Source organism: Mauremys mutica, chromosome 4 (assembly GCF_020497125.1).
Source record: "Mauremys mutica isolate MM-2020 ecotype Southern chromosome 4, ASM2049712v1, whole genome shotgun sequence".
NCBI lineage: Eukaryota > Metazoa > Chordata > Testudines > Geoemydidae > Mauremys > Mauremys mutica.
Window position 1 is genome coordinate 16,024,601 of NC_059075.1, and position 13,107 is coordinate 16,037,707.

The following is a 13,107-nucleotide window of genomic DNA, read 5'->3' on the forward strand; positions in this document are numbered from 1 at the left end:
TTTGGAATGTCTAACAAATAGGAATTTAATCCCAACATTGTAGGCTGCTCTGACATGACCACATCTATAAGGCCTGCACATTATTTTTAAAATGCAGCATCCGCCACAGACCGATAAATTAGAAAAAGCTTTGCCGTGGCAAATCAACAAAATCTGGATAGCCCCATCTATGACCTCTTCTGATTGGATTAAATGTTTTATTTTCCTGAAAGAACTAAGAAAACTGTGACCCTGCCCACTGATTGAGATAATCCAATTTCATTATAATCTGTGAACAGACTGAGTCTTTATCCCACCCCCAGCACAGTACACAGACCCCATGGTAGTGTCCAGACTCACCCCCGTCCTGGGATTTGGGTTTATTGGTAACTCAGAAACAATAAAATGAATACAACATTGGCATCAGCCTAAGCCTTCTGCCTGAGATAAACTCTTTCTAGAGTTTCTCCCTGTCCTTGTTTTCTGTGGGCCTTAAAGAAGACTCCCACCCCCTTAATATTCTGGTTGGAGCTAAATGGGCCCAACCATCATCACGGCTCAGCTGTAATTACCCTGAATCGTAATGAAGGGTTTTAGCACTTGAGCCTAAGGTGATTCAACAGAAGAGCCCTTCTTTAGAGTCTGCCACTCAGGTCTGCTCTTAATGGATAGGGCACTGGATTGGGACTCAGTAGACATGGGTTCTATTCCTGGCTCCGCCACTGGCCTTCATGGTGATCTTGGGCAAGTCTGTGCCTCAGTTTCCCCATCTGTCAAATGGGGATAGATACTGACCTCCTTTGTAAAGCGCTTTGGGATCTGCTGATGAAAAGTGCTGTATAAGAGGAAGGCATCCAGTTCTTCATGCAAGAGGTTTCCTACTTGCAGTTCACTCCAGTACCATAAATACAATGGAGATCCATCAACAGAAGTGTTATAACTGCACTTTTTCTCTGCCTGTTATAGGTTTGTCGCAAGGTGCTGGGTTTTTAACTTCTGAGACCACTTAGTGTTGTTGTATGCTGCACACTTGCTTTCAGTTTTGAACGTTAACTGTTGTGAAATAATGTTTTAAAATACAAGCTACCATATTTTTTAAAAAAATCTCTGATCTTTGCAAGCAGCTTGGTGCCACTTCATACATTTTTTAGTTTAAAAACTGAATTACACATGGTGTGTTTTACTGATAATATTTGAGAAAGTACTAGAAATTAAACGCAAAGGAAAGATTATTTTCTTCACAACACTGTACTCCACGAAGTACTCAAGTAATCTTTGCCATAAACCAACCTCTGCCTGGCTGCGGCTAGGAATAACTTCCCCTTTGCACATATTATTGCATAACTGTCCATTGTGGCAGGGTTTTTTTACTTACCTCTGAAGCATCAGAACAATGGCCACTGCGTTGGGGTTATGGATATTGAACCAGATAGACCAAGGAGCTGGGGGAGGAATGAGAGTGGGGGAGTCTGGACTGGTGAGACTAGGATTTACTGGGCAAAGGGACTGGAACTGGGATGAGAAGATTGAGTACTGGGACTGGCTAAGAGAGGAGAATGGGACTGGGACAAAGAGTTGGGTGGGGAAGAGACAGGACAGGGACAGTTTGTAAGGAACCGAATGGGTCACTCTTGTGGGGAATGCCCCCTAGAATACACTCCCCTCCAGAGCCGGGGAGCCTCATCATTCCCCTGCTGTCACCAAATATCTCACTTATCTCAAGTAGCAGGGGTCTGTGCAGTGATCTAAAGGTTCTAACTCTGATGATGTCAAATGGTGGAATTTCTGTTTTTTTCATTATTTTTTTTTAAACTTAGGAAATTACCCACACAAAACTTTGTTAAAAGATTCATCCTGTGCCCTGAATGAGACACAGGTCCTGTGGAAAAAATAGTATGTGATCCTATCATTAAAGACTGTATCATGAGCTATATATGCACAAAGAGGTCACATTAATGTTGCACAGGGACTCTTATTTCTGTTATTTCCTAACTTTTGAGTGCTTGACTTGGCAACCTGAATGCTTTTAACATAGTTCTTTGCATGTAATATAATATATATCTGTCTATACAGTATTGAAATGACAGCAAAACACAGTCAAAAGCCAATCTAATCAATACAGAACATTTTCAATAAACAACTTACTTCACCTTAAACCAATAAACAACCTGAGACAGATGGGCAAATTAGGTGAGTTCTCAGTTTAGACCTTGGAGCGATTCTCTTAGATCATGGTGACAAGCTCAGATTTGCCATATGGCAGCAGCTACACAGAATGGACTTAGCACTTTTATTGTATGTATCTACTTGGCTTGTGCAGTTCACAAAGGCATTGTCATGTGAAGCATGGTTTGATGTAAACTAGGAAGCATCTGAAAACATAATTCCCATGGAAAAAATAACATGCAGACATCTGTTCCTTTTTTAGTTACGCAAATGAATTTCTGTACAGCTTTGGAGAGACTGTTAGCTAGCCATGCTCTTCTCTGCTTTTCTTTGTTGGCTGGCAGGAAAGGAAAAAAGTAGGGTACTAGACAAACAAAAGTTTAAAGTCTAATTTGAGATTTTGGCCACTTTTCTGAGTGTTCTGCAATTCTACTAATTGTGGAAACATATACCTTAGATTCCAGAACATCATCCGTAATCTTTTCTTATCGCCACTTATCAGTTAGCAGCTGTTACCCTTAAAATGAAATGCTACACGTATGTACACACACACACACACACACACAGAGACAAGTGTGCAAGGCTCAAAATGTAGAGGAAATGGCATATGTAGGCTGCAGGGGGAGCAGGTTGCCAAAAACACATACACTAAGAATTCACACCCTGTATGCAGTGGAGCAGTACTCTGCAACGATTGCCTTCAAGGATTGAGAGAGCTGTCAGGGGCAGTGCATCATATAGGGCAATGAAGTCCTGTGGCCTCTCTCTATGGCCTGCTTGCCACCAAGATTCTACCGCATGTAGTGTTTTGTGAGCAAGCACAGTGAGGAAAGATTTGCTCTTGAAGCTGTTGTTTCATTATGACTGTCTGCAGACTCAGGAAGCCACCACAGTGGTGGTTCATGCTCAGAGGATATCTGCACAACCCCAGGGTTTAACAATGTACATATTTATAGATGGATGTTTAAACTGCACAGAAAACACTTGAACCCGCATTACAGCATGGTATCTCGGTGGTGGGTCCCTCCAGTGGCCATAACCAAACCGATTAGTCTACAGTAATAAAGTACTTTCAGCATGCATTTTTGTACCCCATAAACATACTGTATATTGCAAGCAGCTTTTCAATCTAATTTCTGTATAAGATTGCAGAGAATAAGCACCATTTCCAAACAGTCTGTAGTGGCTTATTGGTAATGCCTTGTGCTCCTGTGTTTGTTGCATAGGTTCACGTTCTTTGCCTTACTGAGAATAGCATGAATTGGATGTATGCCGTGATGAGAGGATTTGTGTAATTCTGTGTCTGCAGGGCAGCTCACAATAAATTATAGCAGGGATTGGTTGGAATAAATACATGGCTACAACCCCTAATATAAGCACTGAAATATGAGGACATTACCAAGGCAAGTTAACGTTAAGGCTCCCAACATGGTGGTGTCATTCACCTTATACCCCTTCAAGATGGCTCTCATCCATGGTTGTTTGGCATTTCCTATGCATCTGGAGGCTCATAGCCCTGACCACAGCAAACCCTTTTGATGGATAAACAGGGTAGGCTTTAAAGAGCCTTCCTTCCATCTCTTAGAGATTAAGATTTTTCCCCTCCCATGGGCAGTCTGGTGAAATTCTTAAACAGCAATCTAAAACTACTATTAAAATAGGATTTCATAAGAATATTGAGGACGTCAGATTAAAGCAAAATAAATCGTCTGCATAACACAGGTAGCCTTGCAGCCTGCAACAGGTAGTCTATATACAGTAGGTCCAATCTGTGTCGTTACTGGGAATGCTCCGAGCTTGTCTGTATGGCAAATTGGTGCACAGAAAGCCAGTGTGGGAATCCACAGTAAAAGTCCCATTGTCTGTGGTAGCAGTATCCACATGGTGAGCTATCTTGCGGAAAGCTGGTGTGCTGTAGATTCACACCTTCGCTTACGCCACACTAGTTCACCGTACAAACAAACCCTTAGGCTCTGGCCATGTCTACACTACAAACTTTGGTCGACACAAGTTACATCGTCATTCAGCCGCCGCACTTAGTATATCACCTGTGCACATGCATACTTGTCTCCTTGTGTCAGCACTGCACATGCTCACCAAGAGTGTTTGCAGTGCACCAGGGGTAGATATGCCAGTGTGCAACGCACCACCATCCAGTGCACCATCTTTTGGGAAGTTTTGGCAGTGCATGGTGGGGCCAAAATGAGTTGGGCAGAGGTGGGAGCAAGGGGTCAACTTCCCAACATGCAACTGTCTCCATCCCATAATGTCATCTCTATCCCATAATTTTTGCACCTTTTTTCAAAAATCTCATGAACCCATAAGTCATAAGTGTGGCAAGCACAGGATTCATGATTCTCCAGTATTTGCAGAGCCGCAAGAAGATGATTGTTTTGGAGGACAGATTGCTGTGGTACATAATAAGAACCAAGTTGGCATTCACGGAACAGCTGCAGATGGTGGAGCACGACTTCTGGGCCCAAGAAACGAGCACTGACTGCTGGGATTGCATTGTAGTGCAGGCTTGGGATGACAAGCAGTGGCTGCAGAGCTTTTCGATGTGCAAGGCTGCATTTCTGGATCTGTGTGTTGAGCTAGCCCCAGTCCTCCAGCTCAGGGACACCAACATTGAGAGCTGCACTGACTGTGGAGAAGAGAATGATGATCACGCTGTGGAAACTTGCAAAGCCAGATTGCTACCGGTCAATGGAAAATCAGTTAGGAGTTGCAGAATCCACTGCAGGGGCCATTTATTGCCTCCTGCTACAAAGGGCTGTGACGTAGTGGGTGCATTTGCAGCACTGCGGTTCTCGAACTGCGATGCAGCAATAGATGGAACACAGATCTCTATGTTGGCATCAGAGCACTTTGCCACGGAGTACATCAACAGAAAAGGCTACTTTTCTCTGGTTATGAAAGCATTGATGGCTCACCACAGACACGTCACTGATGCCATTGTGGGCTGGTCAGAGAAGATGCATGATGCTCGCATCTTTAACAACAGGATTTTTCAGAAAGCTACAAGCAAGGACCTTTCCCCCCTGACCGGCGGATTACCATCGACAATAGTGTTCCTGGGGGACACGGCCTACCCTCTGCTTCCCTGACTCATGAAGCCATACCCTACCACCTCAACAGCAGCAAGGAAAGATTCAGCTGCCTCCTCAGCAGGTGCAGAATGACAGTTGAGTGTGCCTTTGGTAGGGTGAAGGGACGCTGGCATTGTTTACTCACAAGATTGGATCTCAGTGAGAAAAATATCCCAATGGATCTATCTGCCTGCTGTGTCCTATACAGAGGCGACACGTAACTGTTGATAGTGGGGGGAGAGGGGAGGAAAGGAGGGTGCAATTTAAAAGTTCGGTTGCCCCCTGAACAGCTCGAGTCACAGCACCTCCCCCAGGCAAGCCTCCTCCCACTTACCCTCAGTCTCCCCTCCCAAAAAGCAGCAGCCCATCTCTGCAGCATCCAGCTGTTGCTCCTGCCTCTCCCTTCGGGGTGCAGCTCACAGCTCGCCTGGCCTCTGAGGTCGCTTCACTGGCTTGACCCTGGCGGCACCATATGATTAACCGGGGCTGGCTCTGAGTCAATAGGAAAACCCACACCTAGGAATGGGGCGGCCCCACCCTGAGCCCACAGAGGCTGGGAGGTTTCCAGCGGTGTCTTTCAAGGCCCCCCAGCTAGGGGCTGCTGCACATTAGCCACCCCATGGCCCTGGTTAAATCCCCCCAGGTCCCTGTGTGAGACCCAAACCAACACCGAGGCAGGCACAGAATTTAGCTCCTGCAGGTAGGCCCCATTGGCCTGGTTTGAGGGTCACCATGGGTCAGCACCAGTGTGAGCCAGCCTGCAAAGGGGGGGGTGGGGGGAGCTCGCTATTGCTGGTGTCTCTGTTTTGAATAAACTACTGTGCACTCATGTATTTTGAACCCACTCCCTGCAGAAAAAAGAAATAAAAATATAAACCCTGGTAGAAATCGGGGTGGGGACATATATTCCCATAATGCCAGAGAAAATGGTCAAATGCATTAGACTTCCAAATAATTCCTTGGATTTTTGGTGTGATTTTCAAAGTTTTAGTGCCGTGTTGGTGATTTTCAGATACATCTGTGTTTAAAGCAAGTTTCTCTCCCTCCCAGCCCTTCTCACCCTTCTCTGGCAGTGATATCAGAACAAGGAATTTGTGGTGATCGATTTTTTGACAAACGATGTAATAAGTAAAGATTAGGGGGCAGTTTGAGCGTCAGTGTAACTCCTTGCACTTTATTGGCCCTACTCCTTCACTGGAGGGCTGAGCACAGGACAGGGTAGATTGAATTGGAGTAAGCTTTAATTTGTACATAAAAAGCTGCAATATGATAGCAAACAAGGCAACAGAGAGCATAATCCAAGTAAGCATTTTGTGCATGTGTCTGTGTGTGTTTTAATTTTGGGGATTGCTTCAATAGGAAAATCTCTCTATAAATCATCAGAATCTGAGGCTGAAGGTATCTGATTGTACTCAGAAGACTTTACCTTTTGGTTCTGAAGCTTCTGGAGCGTCATCTTTTCATTACCACCCCCAGGCAATCACTCAGGGTCTTTTTCTTCATGAGCTAATTCTGTTGTGTCAAAATAAAGCTACTTTGTGTTTGTGGTTGGGTTTTCAGCAATTCGCCAGGTAAAAATGCAGGTTAACAGAAGGAAACCAGTGGGGGGGGGCAGGGGGCGGTGTGCGTGCGCATGCACGCTGTGACTCCCCAGCTAGGGGCTTTGCAGAGGAGGAGGAGGATGGAAAAAGGCTTCCCCCCCCGGGGGGAGATGCTAAAGCAATGAATAAATAGGGCATCCATAGAGGAGGGGTTTCCTCTTCCATGAGTGCTGTGGTTACACAGACAGAATCCTTGCAGTTTGGGATTTACAAGCTAAGGAATGATTTTTCCTTATAAACGGTAAGTGCTGTTTCAATAATCAGCTCTGCGTTTGGTTATAGTGCGTGTAAGAATAGAAATCACTAATTCAGTAGTATCTGTCTGGGTGGTTCAGCAGCCTGGGGGGATGGGCACTGCTATGTCAGCATGTGCGTGTATGTGCAATTTGCCTGTGACAAGTGGATGAGAAAATGGATTATGCTGTGTGGGAGATGCAGTTCATTAGACTGGATAAATAGCATTCAGGGGCCTTCTCAGTTAAAATTTGTACTGGTCTCTTTGGTGTCTCGTATCAATGTCAGTGGAGATTTGGGACTACAATATTATGGATAAATGGAAGGTTTAATATGAAATGTAGCTTGCCCCTTCTTATTCAGTGATTATGTGATATTAATTATCTTCATTCAAATAATAGAACCAGCCAATGTAAAGGTTTCTGGGTTATTTCCACGAGCCAGAAGCTGCACAGAGAAATGAACTTGCACATATTTAAAGGTTGGGCCCAAATTAAGGCATCATTTCTTAAGCTTGTGTGCTTTATATAGTCAGTTTGCACTAAAATCTACTGAACAAAGATTTCCTGTTATCAGACAGTAATGTCAATTGACAGTGCAATTTAATTTCAGCATATTTTCTTTAGCAAATCTGAATAGTATCTCTGCTGCCTGACCAGAATGATATTTACACTGATAAACAAAATTTAAAAATATACATCTGAATCTCTTCATCCCATTAAAGAAAAAAATGAGTTTTATTTAGTTTGTTCTTTCTGCTGCATTTTCTGACAGCACTGATTATAAACCAGCATAGTGTAGGTAGGCACTGTGCAATTCTTTATCACACCATGTTCTTGCCAACACACTTTAGTCCTGGCCTGCAACAAAAGAACCCTTCTACCCCAGACACCTCCTGAGCAAGGACTGCCAAACATGCCGTCCTTTCATGTGGGTTTATGACACCAATATCGAGAAGGGATTTGTTTCAGGCTCCAGTGGTGGAATGTTAGGGCCTGATCCAAAGCCCATTCACATCAATGGGAGTCTTTCAATTCACTTCAGCGTCTCAGGATCAGGTCCTTAGTTATAACCCACTTGCACGATACAGCCCCTTGCCTCTACTTGAATTTAGGCTTTAAGACGAAAACATTTAGTAATTGTCTTCCAAGCATGGCTTAAAGCAGGCACTTAAGTGCTCTGCTGAATGAATAAGGGCCATATTTAAGTCATGTTCATTGCAACGTACAGGAGACTTTTCAGCCATTTCCTTTTCATAGCCCCAGAGAAGCAAGTTGCAGCTGGGGAATGTTATGACCCAGTGCTGCTAGGAACCAATAGTCTCTTGAGTGGATCTGAGCAAATTGTTTGCAGCTGATTCTGTTATCTAATAAATTAGTGAGCTATGTCTGTTTGTGAGCTACCCACACACTTTGATTGTTACAAATGCGTTTGTCATTCAAAGTTATTTGACCAAGGCCTGTGGGCAATCAGGAATTGTTCATCACATCTATTACTTTGACCATTTGCTTGTCTTAACTCACTGTTCATGCTGTGTGATTGGTCACCTAGCTCACATGGTACAGCTTCTGCTCGCTGATTAAATGACTCTCATACCCATAAAGAGCTTTCAAGACAGCCATATGATACGAACACTCGCAGCACAAGTACTCCTGTGGTTCATATTTGAGGAGCAGTCATGGCATTTTCTGCAAACAAAAGTTAATTCACGCAAACACGTCCAGAAAGCAAATATGAGGGTATGATAGCAGAGAGACACACGTGGTTTTTATTTAGTCAAAGGGTCTTGGATTCTTTGGTCCAATATTCCTCCAGGTCCATTCCTGAAGGAATGCTTCCAATTCTCTTTGACATCAGTGGGAGTTGAGGGCACCCGGCATTTCTCAGGAGGTTTTCAGCACCTTTCAGGATTTTTTTATGGCTACCCGGCAACTTCGTTCCTCTGTCACAATGAAACTCTCTACAACCAAGTTAAAGCTTGTCTGTGTGGGAGACAGAACTTTTTCAGGGGCTGGTTCTGAGACTGTGGAATGAACTCCCCCAGGAACTAAGGACCATTACAAACCTCACCACCATCTCCTCCAAGTGCAAGGTGTGTTTCTTTGACCTGCCTGCTCCAACAAATACATAGCAATATTTACATTAACTCCCCTCCTCTACCCCTCCCAAAAAAATCTCTCCCTTCCAAAACAAAACTCTCCACTGTGCACCCTTCTTCCTCTAGGGAGACGATGAGAGAACAAACAACACGTGACAGATGTTAGTCACCTAATGCGCTACTGGAAAGCACTCACATGTTACAGTGTCGAGCATGGAATACAAACCTATAGAGAACAGATTTAGAATATACTAACCTTGAGCCACATGCACAGTGTTTGTTGACTTCACTAAGAATTTACCTGTCTGTGTGTTTATTCAAGGCAGTAGTTTGTTCACATATTATGATGTTGTACCAGCACTGATTTCTGAAAGGTGTTTATTATCACCTGTCCGTTTATCTTAGGTTTTAGTTCTCAAGATCAAGATTAATGACCCAGAACATTAAGGCTGGGACGAAAGACATATTCTAGCTGGCATATGTAACAAATTAGTTAATTAGATTGGCATGTCTCTGATGATAATTGTGTTACAAAGTAAACACATGCTAATAGTGCCACAATGGTTGTGCTATAGTTGCTGGCAATCATAACAAACATTTTCTACTACAACAAACATATTGAGAACAATATTTATATCCTGAATAAGGGAGGTTTCTAAGCCAAACACCTGTATTTGCTTTCATCATTGTAAGATCTTTTCCTTTTAAAAATCATTTCATTGTAAAATGTCTTCCTTCCTGTTTTTCCTGATCTTTGTTTATTTGTCAAAGTGCAGCCATGCAAACACTTACTGTTACTAAGGCTAAGTTTTAGTCACGGGTGTTTTTAGTAAAAGTCATGGACAGGTCACGGGCAGTAACCAAAAATTCATGGCCTGTGACTTGTCCATGTCTTTTACTATAAATACCCCTGACTAAAACTTAGCAGCTCCTGGGTGGCTCTGAGACACTGCCGCTCTGGGATGCCCCGGGCATTTGACAGCTAGTCCCGGCGCTGGCAGTGGGGGCTGACTGCCCCCAGCTGCTCTGAGGCCCTGGGGACTGCTGCTCTGACGGCCTCCGGGGCGGCCCCTGGGACTGCTGCTGTTCCAGTGACCCCGGGGCCAGCTGCTGGGGCTGCTCCTGCAGTGGCCAGTGGGGCTGGCCCTGGGACCACCCCAGCAGCTGCCTGAGTGGCTGGTCCCGGGGTCCATCCCAGCAACTGCCTGAGCAGGTGGCCTCAGGGGCAGTCGCACCAGCATCTGCGGAAGTCACAGAGGTCCCGGAAAGTCATGGAATCCGTGATGTACATGATGGACTCGCAGCCTTAATTATTACTTACTGTCACATTGTTTCCTTGTGCTCCCCAATCTGTGTCTATATATTCCCCTGTTGTCGCTGATGTTATACTTAGATTGTGAGCTTTTTGGGGCAGGGACTGAATATCTTTGTTCTGTTTACACAGCATCTAGCACCATGGGGTTGTGGTCCATGATGGGAGACCCTTGGTGCTAAAGGAACACAAATAGTAATAATAATACTAAGTGTACTACTGATATTGACGTCCATCGAAGTCATGGTAGCAAGCGCTAACCCAGATAGTGTTTGCAGGATTGCACCTTTAGCATGAATGTGGTGTGAATGAACAGTGCTAGTCTGAGGCCTGGATACCATCAACCAGCCCTCATATGTTATCCGAATGCAAAGACCTGAGCACTTTATGGTATTCTGTATGTACAATACACAGTGATTTTGTAGATATGCAACGTGATTTGAAAAGCGAAGAGTAGAAAATTGTGGTATCCCCCAGGGGTCTGTACTGAGGCCAGTGCTGTTCAACATATTCACACATGAGCTGGAAAAAGGGGTAAACTTTGAGGTGGCAAAATTTGCAGATGATACAAAATTACTCAGGGTAGTTAAGTCCAAAGCAGACTGCAAAGAATTACAAAAGGATTTCCCAAAACTGGGTGACTAGGCAAAATGGCAGACGAAACTCAATGTTGATAAATGCAAAGTAATGCATATTGGAAAACATAATCCCAACTATACATATAAAATGATGGGATTTATATTATCTGTCACTTAAGAAAGAGATCTTGGGGTCATTGTGGGTAGTTGCCTGAAAACATAGCCAGCGGGGAGCGGATGACAGGGGATGGATCACTTATATCCACTCAGTGTGCAGCGGTACTCTAAAAAGCTAACAGAATGTTAGGAAATTAGGAAAGGGTTATAATTAGGAACCATAAATCCATGGTACACCCACACCTTGAATACTGTGTGCAGATGTGATCACCCCATCTCAAAAAAGATGTATTGGAATTGGAAAAGGTTCAGAAAAGGGCAACAAAAATGATTAGGGGTATGGAACAGCTTCCATATGAGGAGAGATTAAAAAGACTGGGACATTTCAGCTTGGAAAAGAGACAACTAAGGGGATATGATAGAGGTCTATAAAATCTTGACTAGTGTGGAGAAAGTGAATAGGAAAATATTATTCACTCCTTCACGTAACACAAGAACTATGGGTCACCCAATGAAAGTATAGGCAGCAGGTTTAAAACAAACAAAAGGAGCCACATCTTTACACAACACAGAGTCAACCTGTGGAATTCTTTGCCAGAGGATGTTGTGAAGGCCAAAACTATTTTACAGGGTTCAAAAAAGAACTAGATCCAAGTTCCTGGAGAACAGGTCCATCAATGGCTATTAGCCAGCACGAGCAGGGATGCAACACCATGTTCTGAGTCTCTCTAGCCTCTGTTTGCCAGAAGCTGGGAGTGGACGACACAGGATGGGTCACTTATGATTACTTGTTCTTTTCATTCCCTCTGAAGCACCTGGCATTGGCCACTGTCAGAAGACAGGATACTGGGCTAGATGACTCAGTATGACCATTCTTATATCCAGTTGGACTAGAGCCATTTGCTGCACTAGAGTATCAAGCTCCCTTGTCGTATCTGAAAAAGCATTTCCAAAACATTGTTGAAGCAGGCAATAGCTGCCACGGCAGAGTAGCAATCTACCTTTCCCATGGAAATCATCAATCAGGAATTGTTAATTTATCCGTACAAAACAGATACACAGGAATCACCATCCTGGAGCAGATGAATGGATATCCCACCTGTGACTTTCGCCTATTTTAGATGCTAAGATGGGAGTGGGGGAAAATAAAGTTAACCCAACTGGGCAAGAGAGAGCCAGAACCAGATTCCTTCCTGATGTAACTTCATTGACTACAGAGGAAGTATACCAAGGATGGATCTGGCCCACAGTCTCTGCTGTCTTTGCAAATCAGAGCGGGATCTTTTCTGAAACCTCTCTCTCTCTCTCTCTCTCTTTTCACATGACTTATTTAAATTTCTCATTTTAGATTTATTATTCTAGCTTCACCTCTCTGTTTCATGTATGTTAGGGGGCTCTGTTGCACTCTTCTGAATAAACCAGCATGGACATAGTCCATGTGGCCAAAATATCCCATTGCTATGGAGACAAAAGTATAGATGGCCTATTTAGGAAGCCATAGAGATGTGTGCCCTAACCCTCAGATCTGCTGAAAACAGAAGAGGCAGAGGCATAGTCCACACAGAGTGCAGTGTCCAAACTCACACCTTTTCCTGGGGTTTGGCTTTATTAACACAGAAACTAACACTAAAACAACACATATATGCAGTTCAAACCTTTTCCCAAGGCATGGCTGTTCTGAGATTCCTTTCTTCAGACTGCTCAACCCATGCCCTGCATCTTCCATCTCTCTCTCTAGAGAACAACTCCCATCCCCCAGGTATAAAGCTGGTGTAGCAAACCATCTCTGTTGTGTATTTGGTTGTCATGGTTTTGTGGCTATGGCAACTGAGTTAGATTATTATGGGTTAGCTCAACCGGTTTCAACCGGCTGAGGAGCTCTCTGTATATATGTAAATAAAATGGAGGTTTTGGTTAGCTGCCTGCTCTCTGG

General features: G+C 43.9%; 2 protein-coding genes across 9 annotated transcripts in view; one reads left to right on the plus strand and one right to left on the minus strand.

Moving 5' to 3' along the window:
- Positions 1 to 13,107, plus strand: part of SYNE2 (spectrin repeat containing nuclear envelope protein 2) — a 237,632-nt gene that overhangs the window by 197,272 nt on the left and 27,253 nt on the right. The window lies entirely within an intron of this gene.
- ESR2 (estrogen receptor 2) overlaps positions 1 to 13,107 on the minus strand; it is a 146,911-nt gene that overhangs the window by 7,455 nt on the left and 126,349 nt on the right. The window lies entirely within an intron of this gene.